A 17,823-nucleotide genomic window follows, 5' to 3' on the forward strand; every position below is an offset into this window, starting at 1 on the left:
ATAATGACACCTATATCTTGTATTGTAATCCTAGTTATAGGAGTTTTCATAGCTTCTTACCTATGTTGGCTTCCTTGATGACCATGTGGACTTGGATCTACATTCAAAAGCTCTATGTCTATATTTCTAACAATTGTAGTAGTATCCTTCAAATTTTGGTGCATGCATGGTTTTGGTTCTGCATTCATGTGCCTAATGACCTTGTTTGTTGCACTTGTGACAACGAGTCATGTTCTTTGGCTTAGCATTCTAACTTGCTTTCTTGTTCCTACAAACATTAGTTGTATGTCCTTTCTTATCACAATAATGACAAGTGGGTTTGTAGTTCTTACCTTTGCCATTCCTTTCGTTAGCAATATTTGATGATTCTCCTTCTTTAGTGCTTGTGTAGCCTAGTCCTGATGTATCATTGTTGGATCTAGTTGATTTCAGTAGTTGCTCAAAGTACTTGATGACTTCATTTGGCTAGTTGAAGCTTTCAACAATCTCTCTTTCTCTTCTCAGATCATTTTGGAATTGTTCATTCTGCAACTTCAATGTGGTAATTTCAATGTTTTTGACATTTAACTCATGTTGAGCATTCACCATTTGACTTAGGGTATCTAATTGCATGTTGGAGGTTCTGGCAAGCTCAATTGATTTCTCTTCCAGTCTATTGGCTAGGTTTCTCTTATCTTCTTTAATCATGACCTTGTCTTCTATGGCTCTTTTATTTTGTTCAGTCACTTCAAATAGCATCATAGCTTGTGATTCTTGTTCTATCTTAAGGTTTTTGATCTCCTCATCTTGTATTCTATTCTTTTCCATTAGATCTACAATTGGTGCATCGAATTCATTTGAGTCTCCACTTGCAAATAACTTTGTGGTGTCAATCTCTTTGTATTGTGTGTCATTTTCTACTATAGCAATATCTTTCCTTCATTTTAAGGATCTCCTTAACTCCTCTCTAGCTTTGTCTATGAATGCAAGATGTGTTGTGTCTCAATTCCTTCATTCTTAATAACCTTTCCCAATTTTTAGACTTTCATTTCAAGATCTTTTCTCCAAGCTATAAAGCTTCTGTTGATGAGAACTTAGCTCTGATACCAATTGTTGGAATTAAAAATGGGAAACATATACTTATATGGGGGATGACACCCACAATTCTTCACTACTGTAGCAATAATGTGTCACCTGTTAAGGTTACAAAGTGTTGACCATTTTCATGATTTGCCCTATGAAATACCTACCCTGTTAAAGGCTTACAAAGGATTGTTAGATCCTACCCTATTAAAATATTTTCAATAGCCTGTTAGAAGTGTGCCTAGTTAAAGGAATTTCAGAAAATTCACTTGGAATGTCATCCTATTAAAGGATTTTACAATGATAGTTAAGTCAACCTTTGTCCAAAGGATTTCATCTTGCTCATACAGTTGTTGGAAAGTAATAATATAATGTTTGATTTGATAACTTACAACATTGCTTTGCTGATTTTAGATCTCAATTCTATCCACCTTGATCCTCTTGATCTATTATAACAAGGTTTTATCACTGCTCGTCTGCTCCACAAACTAATTTTGCAATTCTATCACTCTTTTAAGTCACCTTGAATGATTTCAAATCAATTCACCCCTTTCCTTCCTTCTATTCTTCATTCACATCACACTTGAATTATAGGGTTTCATCTTCCTTATAAAAGACTTTGGTGGCTTAGGCTTAGGTATGAATCTACAGCTGAGATTCATCCATTTTGCTATTTAACCTTTCCAATTTTTTGATTGGTTGCATGTTGATTGCATAAGAAAACCAAATAGATTCAATCTTATTTTTAAAGCTTTGATATCTATCCATAATTTGGCATAAAAATGGTTTACATATTTGTTTGTGCCATTACAAACAACTAGGTCCATTTTGTGTTACTTGACACTTATTGTAATGTTGAGCACTTATTGTAATTCGGTCTGGCTCGACATCAATTATATACTTGACACTTGGATCACTCGGTACATGAGTGACTCAACACTCATTGCAAATTGGCATCTATACATATTACACTCACCATGTATTACTAGGTCAACATTAACTTAGTAAATATCTTAAGTGTGTTGACACTCAATTGTCAAAACCAAACTAAGATCAACAACATATATATATGCACCTAGTTTCCTTTGTAATCTTTATGTGCCTGCAATAATCAATGACAAGTGTATAGGTACATTTGAGACCCTAGATAAGGAACAATCTTATTGATCTTCACTTTTTTTAATAATATATTAATATACTCTACTAAACAAGGGCAACCACGTGAAGGTGGGAGCTCATTTGGCCTAGCCCCCACCCCCTCCTAACATCATTGTAGATTCTCTTTTGACATCTAACATCATTCATTTATTTTTTCACCCATTCATAAAATGTAACATTCATTACTGATAACATGATAACATTCATTCAGACATAAAATTCATTAACATTCATTAGCACACAATAATCATCAATAAGCATTAACACATTATATAATTCATGAACATTTATTAGCATGTAATAAAATTTATTGAGACATAAAAATTGGTCATTATCAATTAAGTTACATAAATAATAATCATTCATTTTTCTTCTTTGAGACTTTAGACCCATTCCACCCCGCTACAGTTCTTTCTAGCTCCACTCATGATCTCAATTATGCATGGTTGGTCCTTTGTTCATGATGCAATAGGGGGTCCTCTACAATAAAAAAATAAAAGGGTTAAATTAAGATTATTTTATTATAATTTTTATAAGTATATTAGTACTTTAAAGAACATAATTATAGTGTTCTTTACCTAATCCATCCATGTCATTTTTTTGACAGCCTCAAGCTCAACATACTCATCATAAATAGTTGCATGTACATGTTAGTGTAGTTATTTTAATTTCCTAGTAGGTTATTTATTTTTCTCTATATTTTTTAGATTAAGGTAAAAGCAGGTTTTGAAGGGCCCCTGAAACCCTTTAACAACTAGAGAAAAGATAAAGCAATAAAACCACCAGGAAAGAAGTCCTAAAACCAACAACAAAATCAGGTTTTACAAGGACTTAAAACCACAAACATAGTCCAAAAAAAGAGAACCCAGGTTTTACAAGGACCTAGAACCACTAAAAAAGTTCAGATCAAAAACCAGTAAATAGGACAAAAAACTAGTACCAAGTACCACATCTAAAAAATAGGACCAAGACAAAACTAGAGAACAAAAACCCCAGACAACTATTGTAGCTCTATAATCATCTTGACAGCCTCTTTACCAATCATAGTGGTATCCTAGATGGAATTAGTAGCCAAAGCAACAACATCTTTTAGGGCTTTTTTTCCTCGAACTCTGCCTTGTTCTTTTGCTTGGACCCTCCAGAGATATAATTTCTTCATTGACTCTTTCGCTAATGCTCGCAGTAGTAGCACAGATACTAGAAGTGACTTGTTCCATCCTTGTTCCACTTTCCTTTATAAGCATTCTTAGATTTTGCTCATAGTTTTTGAGTATATTAGGGATGTCTCCCATTTGCTCTTTCGAATGGCCGATTTTGGCACGGTCAGTGTCCTGGTTGATATTTCTAAGTTTTTCCTACACTTTTATTAATCTCACTTAGGTTAATAAAGCATGTTTTATTAGGTGAATGGTTGTGAGGTGTCACCTTCCTACATGTGAGCACCCATTAGCTATCTTGGGAAGATAATTTTCTATCTTTAGTCTGATAGATGGTTGCTCCTTATTGGTTAGTGTTGCCACATCCTCCCTCTTCCTAGCCTATATAAGCATGCTACCTAACTTGTATTTATATCTCTTGTTTTTGCATCCTCTTAATGCTATTTGGCTTCTAGAATTTTCATTACTCTATTGGAGGCTAACTCCATGTTGCTATTTTGTTTTTGTATCATTTTCATTCATAGTTTAGATATCTATTCTTTGCACTAGTTTTTTGGGTTATTACTCTTTTCAGATTCTAACATGGTATGAGAGCTTTTCTATGTGCAAGAGTAGATTTTAGCTTCCTTATTTGAAAGATTTGAGGGGATAACAAATCTTATTGTAGGCTTTTGAAAAACCCAGTATGATCTTCTTTTGTATCTTCAGATGATTTTGAGAATCAAAAAAGGGTGACAAAAATGTTTTTAATCTCTAGAGTTTCAATCTCCAATCTAACAACCAACTTGCATATTTGGTGTTTTCAATCAGCATTGCAGGTTCCAGCATGCCATTGATTGACTTAGGTAGCTAATTCAACCTTTGCATGTTGTATTTTGGTTGTTAGGGTCATTTCTTGGTTGTTGGGGCCATTTTTGTTGTTGTTAAAGGCATCTAATTTACACAACAACTACATCTTTTGTACATCAACAAGAAAAACACTTTGGTTTTGTTCACAGTATTGAAAAACTATCTAGGTATCTTTTTGTTTTTGCATGCAATCTGTATATTTTGCAGAATCAAGCATGGAAGGCTATAGTTGTACCCCTCTCCGTTGGCAGTCACAAATTTGAATGTAGTTTTCAGATGCCTTGTTCTTGCTCATATAGACTCCAATTTTGAAGATTCTTATTATGGTCTTGGCTATTTTTTTGTTATCTATCCACTAGTGCAGTCATTTTTTTTATTTTCATGCATAATTTTTAAAAAAATTCTAGATTTTTAATCAGGACTTTGCAGAATTCTCATTTTGGAAGCTTCAAAGGATCATAACTTTCTCATGCGACCTTGTATTGAGGCAATTATTTTTTGAAAGTGCATGATTTTTTGAGTAGATCATAGTGGTGCTATTTGTTTCTTTTATTATTGTGCCAAATTTGCACTTTTAGCATATGCTCTTCATGAGGGTTTTGTAATGCATTGAAATCATGACCACTTAGTATTTCTTGCTAGTGGTAGTTTTAAATGCACTAATATAAAGTGCCAAATCATATTTATTTGGAGGGGTTCTTTGATTGAGTAAAAAGGAGGGGCATTTTAATGGCTAGGTTCTCTTCTTTTTAGCATTTCTTCTTTGCATTTCTTCATCATGGATCAAACAAAGATGCCCATCCTAACTCCATACAATTACTTTGAGTCGAAATAACACATGACAATTCACTTAAGGAAAGTTGGATTAAATAAGATAACCATGGGACTTGAAACTGAACCTAATAAAGATGAAGATAAGCCTAAGTGGTTTAACAAATGTGATGAGGCATATGGAACATTGTGTTTGTCTATTTCTGCTGACTTGCTATTTCACATTGAGTCTTTGGAAATACCAAGTGAAATATGGACAAAGCTAGAAACACTATTTGGCACACAAGATTCAATGAGGGGTCATATGTTGGAAAATGAACTAATTAGTTTAAGTCCAGGCAATTTCAACACAATCCAAGATTTTTTCACTAAATTGAAATCAGTAAGGCTATAGTTAAAACAATGTGGAATTGAAAAGAAAGATGAACAACTAATTATTAGTATTCTCTCTAATCTAAGTTCGGAATATTATATGTTTGTCTCTACCTTCTATGCTACTAAGGGTGCACTTGGTACTCAATTCACCATGCCATCCTTAGATGATTTTTCTATCAATCTCACTTGAGAATAGGACAGGCTAATTCAAATTGGCACTCTTAAGTCCTCTAAGTCACATGCCTTGGCTACAAACCAAGACACAAAAGAACAAAAAGGAAAATGTTGTAACAACAATAGTAAGGATAGAAAACAAAAGAATAGCAAGAAAAAGAAGGATCAGATATTGGTTGTTTCAAAAGAAACTATTGACACCCCATCTTCCAAGGCTAATAAGACAAAGAAAGAAAGGGTCCAATGTGCCTATTGCAAAAGACCCAGTCATGGTGAACATAAATGTTTGAAGAAACAAATTGATCGCTTGAAATACATTCTCGAGAAGAATAATATCAGTGTCCCTGAGTCTATCAAACAAAGTTGTAATGGAGGGTCTAATAAGGAAAAAGAAAATAACAAGGGGAAAGGAAAGGGAAAGGCCCTTAATGGCAATGCTTCCTCACCATCCACTTGTGTTCTTTATTTGCATGCTTCACACCACATGGCTTCATCCAAGGAAGAACTTGCATCCTTGGGGCCATGTACTATGCCTTCTATTTTGATGGGTGATGACACTCCTATTCAAGTGTGTGGGAGCTCAGGGTCTATTGATGTGGGGGATTGAACATTTCATGATGTTCTTTGTGTACCCTCATTATCAACTAATCTCCTATTAGTATACCAGATCACTCATATAGGTTTAGGCAAGCAAGTTGAGTTCATTCCTAATTCAATGGAGATATGTGAATTACACAATGATTCTACAATTGCAATTGGGAGAGCAGATCATCCGTCATGACTCTATCTATTTTCTCACTTTGTTCCTAATCTTCCTTCAACTATTTTTCTCACTCACTCTAATGATGTGAGTAAATTTTGGCATGAGTGGTTTGGCCATCTTAACTTTTGTTACTTGCATTAGCTCAACCACTAGAGCATGGTCACAAGGTTGCCTTCAGTTTAGTGCTTAGGAAATGCTTTCCAAGTTTGCATTCTTGGTAAGCATCCTAAGGAAAAATTTGACAAAGGTAAGGCATGGAGAGCTTCATAGATACTAGAGGTAGTTCATAGTGATTTGGCTAGTCCATTTTAGCATCCTTCTTTTAGTAGGGCCTAATATGTCCTCACATTCATTGATTACTTTTCTCAATATACTTGGGTGTACTTTCTCAAACAAAAGTTAGAGGTATTTGATCATTTTCAGGACCTCAAAATTTTTGTAGAGAAGAAATCTGAGAAAGCCATCAAAATTTTACACACAGACAATGGTGGTGAGTATGTCAACCATAGTTTTGAGAGATATTTCACTTCAAAGGGGATTGATTTGCATTATTTAGCTCCATATGATAATCAACATAATGGTTTTCTACAATGAAAGAATAGATCCTTGAAGGAAATATCAAATTATATGATTCACTCTAGATCTCTTGCACCATAGTATTGGGTAGAGGCCATTAACTATGCTTTTTATATCTAGAACCGTGTTCCTCATTGAGCCTTGAAGGGAGTTACTCATTTTGAAGCTTGGAGTGGTCAGAAACCATTAGTTAAGCACTTTTGAGTTTTTGGCTCTCCCATATGGGCCCACATTCCTATAGAGAAATACAAGGCCTTAGATCTGTAGAGAAGACCTTGCATATTTGTAGGTTATCCTGATGGTGTGAAGGATTATCAGTTGCTCCACCCTACTACACATGAGTTGTTCATTGAGAGGAGTGCTCAGTTTGAGAAGGGATCTTCAAGTTCACTTTCTCTCACTTCTCCAACTCCTTATTTGACATTGGAGTCACTTGGAATACATGACAAATCTTTTGATGAGTGAGATTCACTTGAGTAGTCTTCTACCTCCTTTTGTAATGCAGAGAGTGATTTAGAGAACTCACCTCTATCCTCTCCTAGTCATCATTCAAAGGTTGATGATTCCACTCCATATTCCCCATCTTCTAGTCCATTTTGGGCTAGACAATAGCAATAATATTTGGATTAATATTTGTATCAATTTACAATAACAATAGTTTTTTATTACACTCTATGATCATTGTTCAGAGAAAAAATGTAAAGAAAAAGAGTGTGTGCAGAATCTAAATTGAAGTTATCAAATTATAGAAATCCTTAAAGGATAATTGCATAGATAAGAGAAGATATAACCTTCAAGTAAAAATTATACCATACTGTGAAGGTACTTTTTAAAGGGAAGAGTTAGCCACCGCAGGGTGGAGGGTTTTTGTGCAAATAGTAATAAGACACATTTCCTTTCAAAAATTTGACGTTGAGATGAGTTGATTGTCTAGAATTTGATGTCTTGACTTACTAGCTTTCATATATACATATGGATGAATTTTGTATGGTTGTTCCTTCCAATTTTTTTTTCATATTCTACAAAAGATTTTATTCATTGGTATGTGCAGGATCATGGTCAACCAAACTATGCTCTTAAGTGACAATAAAAAATCAACAAATCTGGGTTATGTCAATTTGACATGCAATTTTCAAATTGTTACAAACTTTACATCAAAAAGTTGATAGAAAATAATCTCTAGGAAATTGAATTTATTTTTTAAAATACTAGGCCTTATTTAAAAAATAAAAAATTAATTGGTCAAAATTTTGAATTTTAATACAATAGTACAAAAATTTCAAGACAAAAATAAAAAGTACATGTATGTCTGATCACCTTAATCAAAATCAAATGATAATATTTTTTAATAATATTATAGATATAAGAAGTAGACTCATGTTTGGATGTGACATATATTTTTGGGTATTTTATTCTTTAAAAAAAATTAATTATAAATTTTCTACTATAATATTTTTGGAATAAAAATACTCGTGTCTAACCACCTTATCTAATTCAAAACTTTGCAAAATTTATTTATTTATTTATTTTTCCTTATAGTACAAAAGACATAGAATGTGATGAATCATTTAGATTTAAAAAATGTTGTACCATTTGAAAGTTATAGTTATTTGTCAATAAGTGTGTCAATCAACACTTTATACTTAACTCTATTAGAAAATAAGTAATAATTATTTACTGACCTCATAACTTGACAAACCTTATATTTATGAAAAGCTAAGAACATTCTTAACAAACCATTTTCATTTCATCAAATTTGGGTGAAAAAAGAGTCATTAGCTACATGTTTGAAGTAAAAACTACACAAGAACAAGCCAAAAATACATTTTTGGGATGTTTCTAAAGTTGATCATGTAGGGTTGATATGCAAAGATATACTAGACCTTATAAAGGTATTAATTTTTTGGTTTGGTATCAGGATGGGTGGGAAAAAGGTTGGAATAAATTTTGAAATGCTTTGAGGCATTTCATAACTACATATTTTTTCAGATCGCCACTTTTTCATACACCATGATCCCACACATACCCTCTTATATGTATCAACTAATACTTGATCAAAGAAACCTTTTATTATTTTGTATTGTTAGTAATGGTATAAAGTAACTGAATGGAAAATAAGGTCATAGGGGAATAAAAAGGAGTTTATGTGGTTGTAGCTAAGATTACTAAAGGATTATTTAGATTCCCTACAACATGATCATTTGATTAGCATGAATGGGCCCAAACCTAGTTATTATTTATCACAATTGTATATTATGCCTCCATCTAGTATAGTATGGTATACTTAGTACTATTACTACTACTACCAATAATCCATGTAAATTTTATTACTAAATATATAAAAAGAAAACTATGTATATACAAAAGAAATATTACTTTTTTATTTAACAAAATTATTGTATATACCTAAAATATATATGGCCTGATAGCGAAGAATAAAATGTATAGAAAGAAGAGTACCTAAAGAGCTTGAATGTGTTTTGTCAGATCTACAATAATCAAATGGTTTTTCAAAAATGATTTTGGGAGGGTAAGTGAATCTACTACTTACAACTTGAAGAAACATTTTCCAATGAAAAAGCTAACTTATGCATTCACTTGATAGACACCTAGTTTTGATTGTAAACCATGACGAGGCTATCTTCATGTCCTAGTTATGTCCCCTCATTGTTCTCCAACTCTCATTAATGATTCCTATCATGTTAATAGAGAGATAAACATGACAAAGTGCAAAAATATATCAAAGCCTAATGGAATTACGAAAAATTAAAATTAATTAGAATGAATGACACCAACCCAAAGATTCAGGCATATTTAGTAAAATCAATAATGATAACAATTTCATTGTAATAATATCAATTGAAGCTGCAAGAGTTCCAATAGTGACATCACACATAAATATACACACTTAGATTCATTTGTAATCTTTGTGTGCCTACAATAATCAATGGCAAGTGTTTAGGTACATTTGGGACACTCGATCAGGAACAACCTATTTATCTTCACTTTGTTTTAATAATATGTTAGTATAGTCTATGAAAAAAGGGCAACTATGTGAAGGTGGAAGCTCATTTGGCCTAGCCCCCACCCCCTCCTAACATCAATCTAAATTCTCCTTTAACATCTAACATCATTCATTTATTTTTTCACCCATTCTTAAATGTAGCATTCATTAATAATAACATGATGATTAATGGGGCTCCTCCTAATTTTTTTAAACCTTCAAGAGGCTTAAGTAAGGGGGATCCCCTATCTCCTATCCTATTGATCATCATGGCAAAGTGTATTGGTAGGTTGATTTAGAGAGAAAGGCAGTATGGGATATTAAGAGGTATTAAGCATTCTTCTAGACATGTTTTTGTTGCCCATCAATAGTTTGTGGATGACACTATCATGGGAGGGGAAGCTTCAGTTCAGGAGGCTAAAGAGATGAAGAAATTACTAGATATGTATGTTAGGGGATCATACCAGCTCATTAATTGGGCAAAAAGATCAATTTTCTTTATTAATGCTCTTATTGAAAGAAAAAGGAAGATTGCTAGGATTCTTGCATGTGGGTTGGCAACCTTCCAACTAGCTATCTTGGTCTCACGTTGGGAACTAAACTGCCAGTTTCTTTCTAGAATGGGATTCTTGATAGGTTCAGTAAGAAGTTGTTAGGTTAAAAAGGTACTATTGGCTCAAGATTTAATAGTTTTTTAATAACCAAGTATATAGGGTAAGGTTGCATCTATGGGCAACCATATCCAATAATGGACACAATTTACCAAGAACCTAGGCCAACTAGAAGGCTACACTCCTTCTTCACTTTAGGCTCTGTAAAACCTAGGCAAGTGAACCTCTTAGGATCCAATTATGTGACTAGTGTAATGAACATAATCAGAATCTAGAATAATAGATAAAACCCCTAATTCTTCTATACTTAACCAAGAATTTACAAGCATGAAATAGCTAAAAACATGACTCATGAAAATGGCAAGCTAAGTGTGGGTTAAACTTTGAATTACTTTCAACATAAAAGGGAAAAGATGATTTAATATGTTGATATCAGCAAGACCTAGGTATTAGCAACAAAACCTAATGATCTTATCTCTGATCAGTGCCTTATTTATTGGGCAATTAAATGAATTACAACCATACACCTTTTGGAAATTTTTGACGTAATTCCTACATCAAAATCCCTGATCTATCTTTCACCTTGCGAACAGACATCTATTGCAGAATGAATCTCATACTCAGACAATCCTTTCATGAAATCTGCAAACCCTGTGACAAACATCAAGCAAATTACATGGCTGTTTGTTCCATCAACAAGATATTTCAATCACATACATTTCTAAATGAAATGCAACCTAATCTATGCTCTTTGATCATAAACTAGAAAAGATTACAGATCCATAAATAGGACACAAGATTCAAATTGAATTTGGATCCCTTTGCTACTAATCACCTAATAGACAAGAACTATCCACATAAAACTTAAATTGCTGTTCAATACAAAAGAGAATGTTGGGTATGTGGCTTTCATAGCCTGAGTAGAGCTCCAAGAACTAGAAAATGAAAACCAACCAATAACATTTTTCAGAGAAGAAGAAAGAATATATATATGAAGAGGGAAATTCTCGGATTGAATTTGCAATTGACATCTATCCACATGAAATTCCTTCTCTTTGCCATGAAAAGGCTCTCTCTAATCTCTCTCCTCAACTGGTAATCATATCCCAATTTTTTTTTCCTTTCTAGGAGCAAAAAACCTCAGCAAAAGACAAAATTTTATAACTGATTATGGATGTGTCAATTTATCAAATTGAACCCAAAACATCACAAATACTTAAAAAACTTGACACAATAATCACTGAACCCTTTTATGATGTTTTTCCACTAAATTCTACAACTAGTAACTTGAAACACCTGATAAAACATGTAGATCAATCTCTGAGAGAAAACTTCCTATAGCATGAACCAGTGGCATTCTATGCAAAAACAAACTTCATATTCAGGCAGTTTGTCTCTTCCTAGTTCTGGCAATATATAACATCACTATATTAGCCTCTCAAAACCCCCCTGAATCTTAGTTAAAAAAATGTCCCCTTTGTAGAAAACTCAGGTCTACAACTTTGATAGTTTATATTTTCAAAAATTTAAAATCTTCAAAGTATCAACTTTAGATTATAACTCTTTTGAATCTAATAATGTTGCATGTATCATCCTTTTTTAAAAATAAATAAATAATTTTTTTATACTCAATCCTTGTGCCCTCTTCCTCACTGGGCCCATTGGGCGCCACTTGGGCTGCCACATGGTGGCCCTTAATTGGTCGGCCTATGCCACATATTCATCTCGCAAGATGCTACATCATCACCCCTAGCCCCAACTTTTATGCCACATCAGAATGCATTCCAAGCCCACTGCCATGTGACACCTAGGTGCATTCTCGCATTGCTTATCCTCTATGCAACATGTTATTGTGGGGAAGTACCAACCACAAGAAGCGCCACATGGTAGCATCCTATGCATCGGTCTCCACATCAACTCATTGATTATTTCATTTAAAATTTTTGCAGGGTGTCTCCAGCGATTTTCATTGTGCATGGGTCCCACCAAGTGGGACTTGCCTTATAAAAAGCCAATGCCTTAAGACATTTACCCATATGTGTGAATTTGTATTTAAACTATGAAAATCCCATTACGTCCCCAATGTGGGACTAAAACCTTTACTATTTTTTTTATCCTCTACTCTGCACAACCCGTTTTAACTCCTTGGAGGATGGCACTTTGGACTTTCCTTTACTGGCACTCTAATGGCATTGACTGTTGTTGTACTCAAACCTCAACTGGGCTTCCTGCTCCCATTTTCTCAATGTCATGGATACTCTAAACTGGAGTGGCTTCCTTTATTTATATTACTGTGTGCATGCTTTGACTACGTATGGAGTCTCTATTTTAAGCTATGGAAAACCTGCCTACTCCCACTTGACATTTTCCTGCTAGTTGCATGGATACTTCTTTAATGGCATTTTTTTTATTGAGCCCATTTGCTTTTAAATGCGCTTGGTTTTCTCCCAATGTCCCCTGCATTGACTTCTTCTAACATCTTAATACGTGGAATTTTCTTTAATGTGTGTGGCTTCTTGCTTCATTAAATTGGCATTTTCACTTTATGTTGCTTTTGTTTTCTTTGCATTGGCATGTGAATCTCCTTTGTTTTGGCTTTTCTTGCTCACGGTTTTTTGCTACTTGCTCTGTCGTGGTGGTGGGGGTTTTTTTTTATGTGCATCTTTCCAGCTTGGGCGACTTCAACTATGTGTAGATGCTCTACTGCTCCTCACACGTGGAGCTCCCTTTTATTGACTAGGTGGACATCTTTCTACATTTAACATATCCATGAATTCCCTCTCTAAGGCATGGACTTCTCCTTTAGCCTGGACGCCCCTGCTTGCAATGGTTTCCTTTGATGGATGAGTAGCTTCCATAGGTGTTGACTGCTTCTTCTCTTGGCAGCTTCAACTCCTTGCTGTCAGCTTCCTTGCACATGACCTCTGCTTCTTTCTTGTGAGAATCTCTCCTTCAAAAGCCTGCTATAGATTCACACGGGTCTCCCTAAGCTTCTTACGTGTTTTCTTTTAAGAAAAGATAGTGGGTTCTTTCTTTCTTAACGTGACTGGGCTATTGTATGTTTCCCTCTTCTCCTTTGTACGTGTGAGGCCTTGCCTCAAAAATTACTTGCTCAACTATCAAAACACTCTCCCCCATTTTGACCATTGTGAATGACATGTTGAATTTGAACATTGGTTGCCATCTCTAAAACATGGGTGCATCCTCCATTGGAAGCCGTGAGTGACCTCATTTTCCATTGGGTGTCAAACTTAAAGTAAAGACCTCCACCTCCATATGCATAGGCTGCCCCTCATTTGCCTTTTCACCATGGAGATTGATCCTCCTTTAAATTAAAACATTATCATTTAGGGAAGATCAAAAACTTCAATACATCATATTCAAAAAGATAAATAAAGTGCACTCAATTAGCAAATAGCCACAATAGGGAGATTTTTTTTGATTAAAATCTTCAAAATATTTAAGTATGAAGCTGCATGTTAAAAGTCGATCTAGAATTCCATGATGCTCGCACTATATAATAAATATCCATTAATCATCTCATAGCCTTTATAGTCAATGTTAACCTGATGGAATCAACCAGGCCCCAAAGCAGGTCCAGCTAAATTTTTTTTTTCTGGACAACTGACAATTGTAACTGATCCATTCATAACCTGACACTAATTGAAATCAAACTCGACCAATGAATCAACATTTGAAACTCATTTCATCCTTTTTTGGAATCTGTCACTTTTGTGCAGGAGGTCCATTGACTGCCCTTAAAAACTAACCCAAACACCTAACCAGGCTCTGAAATTTGACCCACTGATTCTCTATTCTGCACACTTGTATCATGCATCTCATGATGAATTTGAGGTCAAAAGATATTCACTGTCGAAGTTTCCTTCTCAGAATTTCCTGCAAGAAAACATGTTAGAAAACACTAAATTGGGTTCAGAATCGGCTTCAAAAACTGGGTAAATTGACACTTGGGAAGACAAAAACTGGGGCATTGGTTCTTTGTCATGAGGAGAGTGTAATTCTATGATTTGGGCTCATGAAAAATCACACGGTGTGTTTGGCGTAGGTTTGAAGTTGGCTACTTGGATTTGCAGGATAGTGATCATCAGTAAAATAATGTTTTTTGAAAATGGAATGACCCTTGAAAAGTGTGTAGATGGATTCGTCATGACTTACAAACTGGCACAATTAGAGTATTCTGAGAGGAAAAAATAGTGGTACAATCCATTCAATCTCACTTATCAAAAATTTCAAGTTATGACACCATGAACAGGGGTACCAAACAATCTACATTTGCTGACGCTAGTAAAAAGATAGAAATTTGGAATCGCTTTTGAAAACTGATCAAACGGATTTTTCATGAGGTAAAACTTGAAACATAACAATTCTTTTACATCTAAAATGTAACACAAAAGGAATTTGAACATTTTGGTTAGCTGGGTCAAAATTATAACACGTCAAACAAGGCTTCCTAGAATTATGTGCAAAGTGCATCAGCATGAAAATAGTAAACTACCAACTTTGAGGGATTCAAAACCTAGTCAAACAGATTCAAAATGAGTCAAAACCTGAAACATAGGCTCTCAGGTATGAACACTAGACATTTCCAAAGTGGAAAATCACAAAACATTTCTAGGTGCGAGATATTCAGTTGCAAACACAGCCTCCTATTGCTGTTTGACACGGTGAAAAATGCAAATTTGGCAAATGCTCAAAACAAGACTTCACAGAATGACTTGGAATGACAATCTAACTTCATAGAACACTTAGATGCACTAAATGTAGGGTATTAGAAACATTAAACACCTTAGGGGCCTCAAAGGTATAGCTAGGTACAATCTCATCAAAAGCATTTATGGGGCTTGATTTTCTCAACAGTGCTCAAACTTTGGGCTACAATTTTGAGTGTCAATAGGTACCACTCTGAGCCAAGCTAGAAATTTTCTTTTGGTGAAATCCAATCTTTAGAATCTTCCAATGTATGCCCTAAGTCTCTTTGGGATACTGGCCAAAAATGTTGATAAAATGGAAAAGATCCAGAGAGATTTTCTTTGGTTTGGTCTTGAGGAACACAAAAGATACCATCTAGTGGCTTTGGATAATGTTTACCTCCCCAAGATTTATGGAGGCCTTGGATTTAGGAAACTTAGACATCTTAATAAGGATCTTCTACCTAAGTAGATCTAGCACATTCTCAATAGTATGGGGTAATGGAGAGACATTTTAGTGGAAAAGTACATAAGAAGGTCTTCTCTAATTTTTTTTTCTCAATAATCCTAACATTTTGAATGGTTTGATCATTTGGAATGGTATTCTTAAGGTAAAAGATGTGGCTAATTCTAAGGCCAAGTTGAAAGTGGGAAATGATGAAGACATCCTCTTCTGGCATGATAACTAGTTGTTTTAGGGTCCTCTTATTAACAATCCTATTTATGATAACTGGGAAAATATTTGTATTAGGAAATTTGGTTTGAAAGTTAGAGACTAGAGAACAAACCAAGTATGGAGAGACCTATCTCTCATCTCAAATGATCTCAAGCCAATAATGGTGATGTTGAATTCAATGATCTTGAAAATAAGATAGATGAATTAATATGGGAAGATAATTCTAATGGTAACTACTCAGTGGCATCAAAGAATAATTCTCTTTGGAGTTTAGAAGAGAAACCTCCTTGGGCTAAGGCCTAGTTGTCTAGCCTTACTTCTAAGATTAATATGTACTTCTAGTTGCTCTTACAGGAAAAAATTCTCACTTTGGATAACTTGGAAAAGAAAGGAAACTATATCCTGAATAGATGTATTCTATGCAAGCATCAGTTGGAGTTGGTTAATCATATTTTTATCCATTGTCCATTCTCCATGGAGGTTTGGGATTTGATCACTAAGAAATATGGGGCTAGTTGGTGAAAGCTAGGTAATATTTTGGATTTCTTTTGTCAATGGGATAGTATGTATAAAGGCACAAATTTGCATGTCATAAGCTCCTAGACCTTGCCTCACTTTTGTTGGGGAGTTTGGAAGGAGAGAAACAATAGAATTTTTAGAGATAGGTAGAAATTGAATTTCATGCTTGTGGATAAAATCATTACTACTACAAAGGAAAATTTCTAAATAAGAAAGGGGGGAGATATTGAAGATGGATTTAGAAATAAGGGAAAGGAAAAGGATGAGAGAATGAAAAGATAGGAGGTGAAATGGAAACTTCCACCTAAGGGTTAGCATAAAGCCAATTTTGATGGAGCAACAAAAGGGAACCCTAGTCCTTTGAGATGTGGAGGCATAATAAAAAATAGTCATGGTGGAGGAGTGGCTTCTCTCTCTTACCCTTTGGGAAACTAGACAAATCATTATGTAGAAGCCAATGCTACTCTCCACACTATTAAATTAGCCCTAGAGGTGGGAGTCAAAAAATTATGGTTGGAGGGGGAGTCAAATAATATTATCAGATGTATCAAAGGGCTTCTCAATCTTGCCTAGACAATTGCAAATATTATTGAGAAAATTTAGATAACACTTGGAAAATTTTATTGCATACATGTTAGCCATGAGTGCAGGAAGGCTAACTCAGTGGCTAATTAGTTTACCAATAAAGTAGTACAGAAAGATATGGTGATGGTATGGAACACCAGAGGGAGTATTCTAGTAGATGCAAAAAGCCTAATCGATCAAGAGAGTATCTAGAGAGGTAGGGGTGAAATCTAAAGTTAATTATGGATATTAATGTAAGTATGGGTGCAAGCCAATGTAATTATAGTAATTATGAAAGGAATAGGTGGATGACATTTTTCATGTCTAATTGACATGCTTTGTGGGTAGTCTATTTCCTTTACCATTTTTATAGAATTGAAAGCCATAGTAGTGAAAGAAAAAGTAGTTTTGAATATAGTATATAGTGGATTGAGGAAGGGAAACAAAGGAAAATGTTGATGAGAATAGAAAATGTTCAGGCTATAGAGATGGTGGGTGAAAGGAGTAGGAAAGAACCAATAGGTAAGGCAAACAAATGGAAGCAAGAACCAAAGTTTGGGAGAAGCTTGGAAAGGGAGGAATTGAAAATTATATAGCCAATCTTCATGGACATGACCCAGCAATTACCAATCTTATAGTTAATTTATGGAAGGATGGCAGGGTCAAATTCAATGGGGTGTTGTATCAAGTTATAGTAGAGGTCATCACTCATGTCACCAAAATTCCAGATGAGGGATTAAAGTTTTATAGAGACAAAAAGGTATTTGCAAATGGGGTGAAGAATTTTGCCAAGAATATAGAAGAAAAAAAGGAACTAGTGAAATGCAAGACCTACTATGAGATAGACTTGATTAA

This window comes from Cupressus sempervirens, chromosome 5 (genome assembly GCF_028749045.1).
Source record: "Cupressus sempervirens isolate cs-2001-9-10 chromosome 5, ASM2874904v1, whole genome shotgun sequence".
NCBI lineage: Eukaryota > Viridiplantae > Streptophyta > Pinopsida > Cupressales > Cupressaceae > Cupressus > Cupressus sempervirens.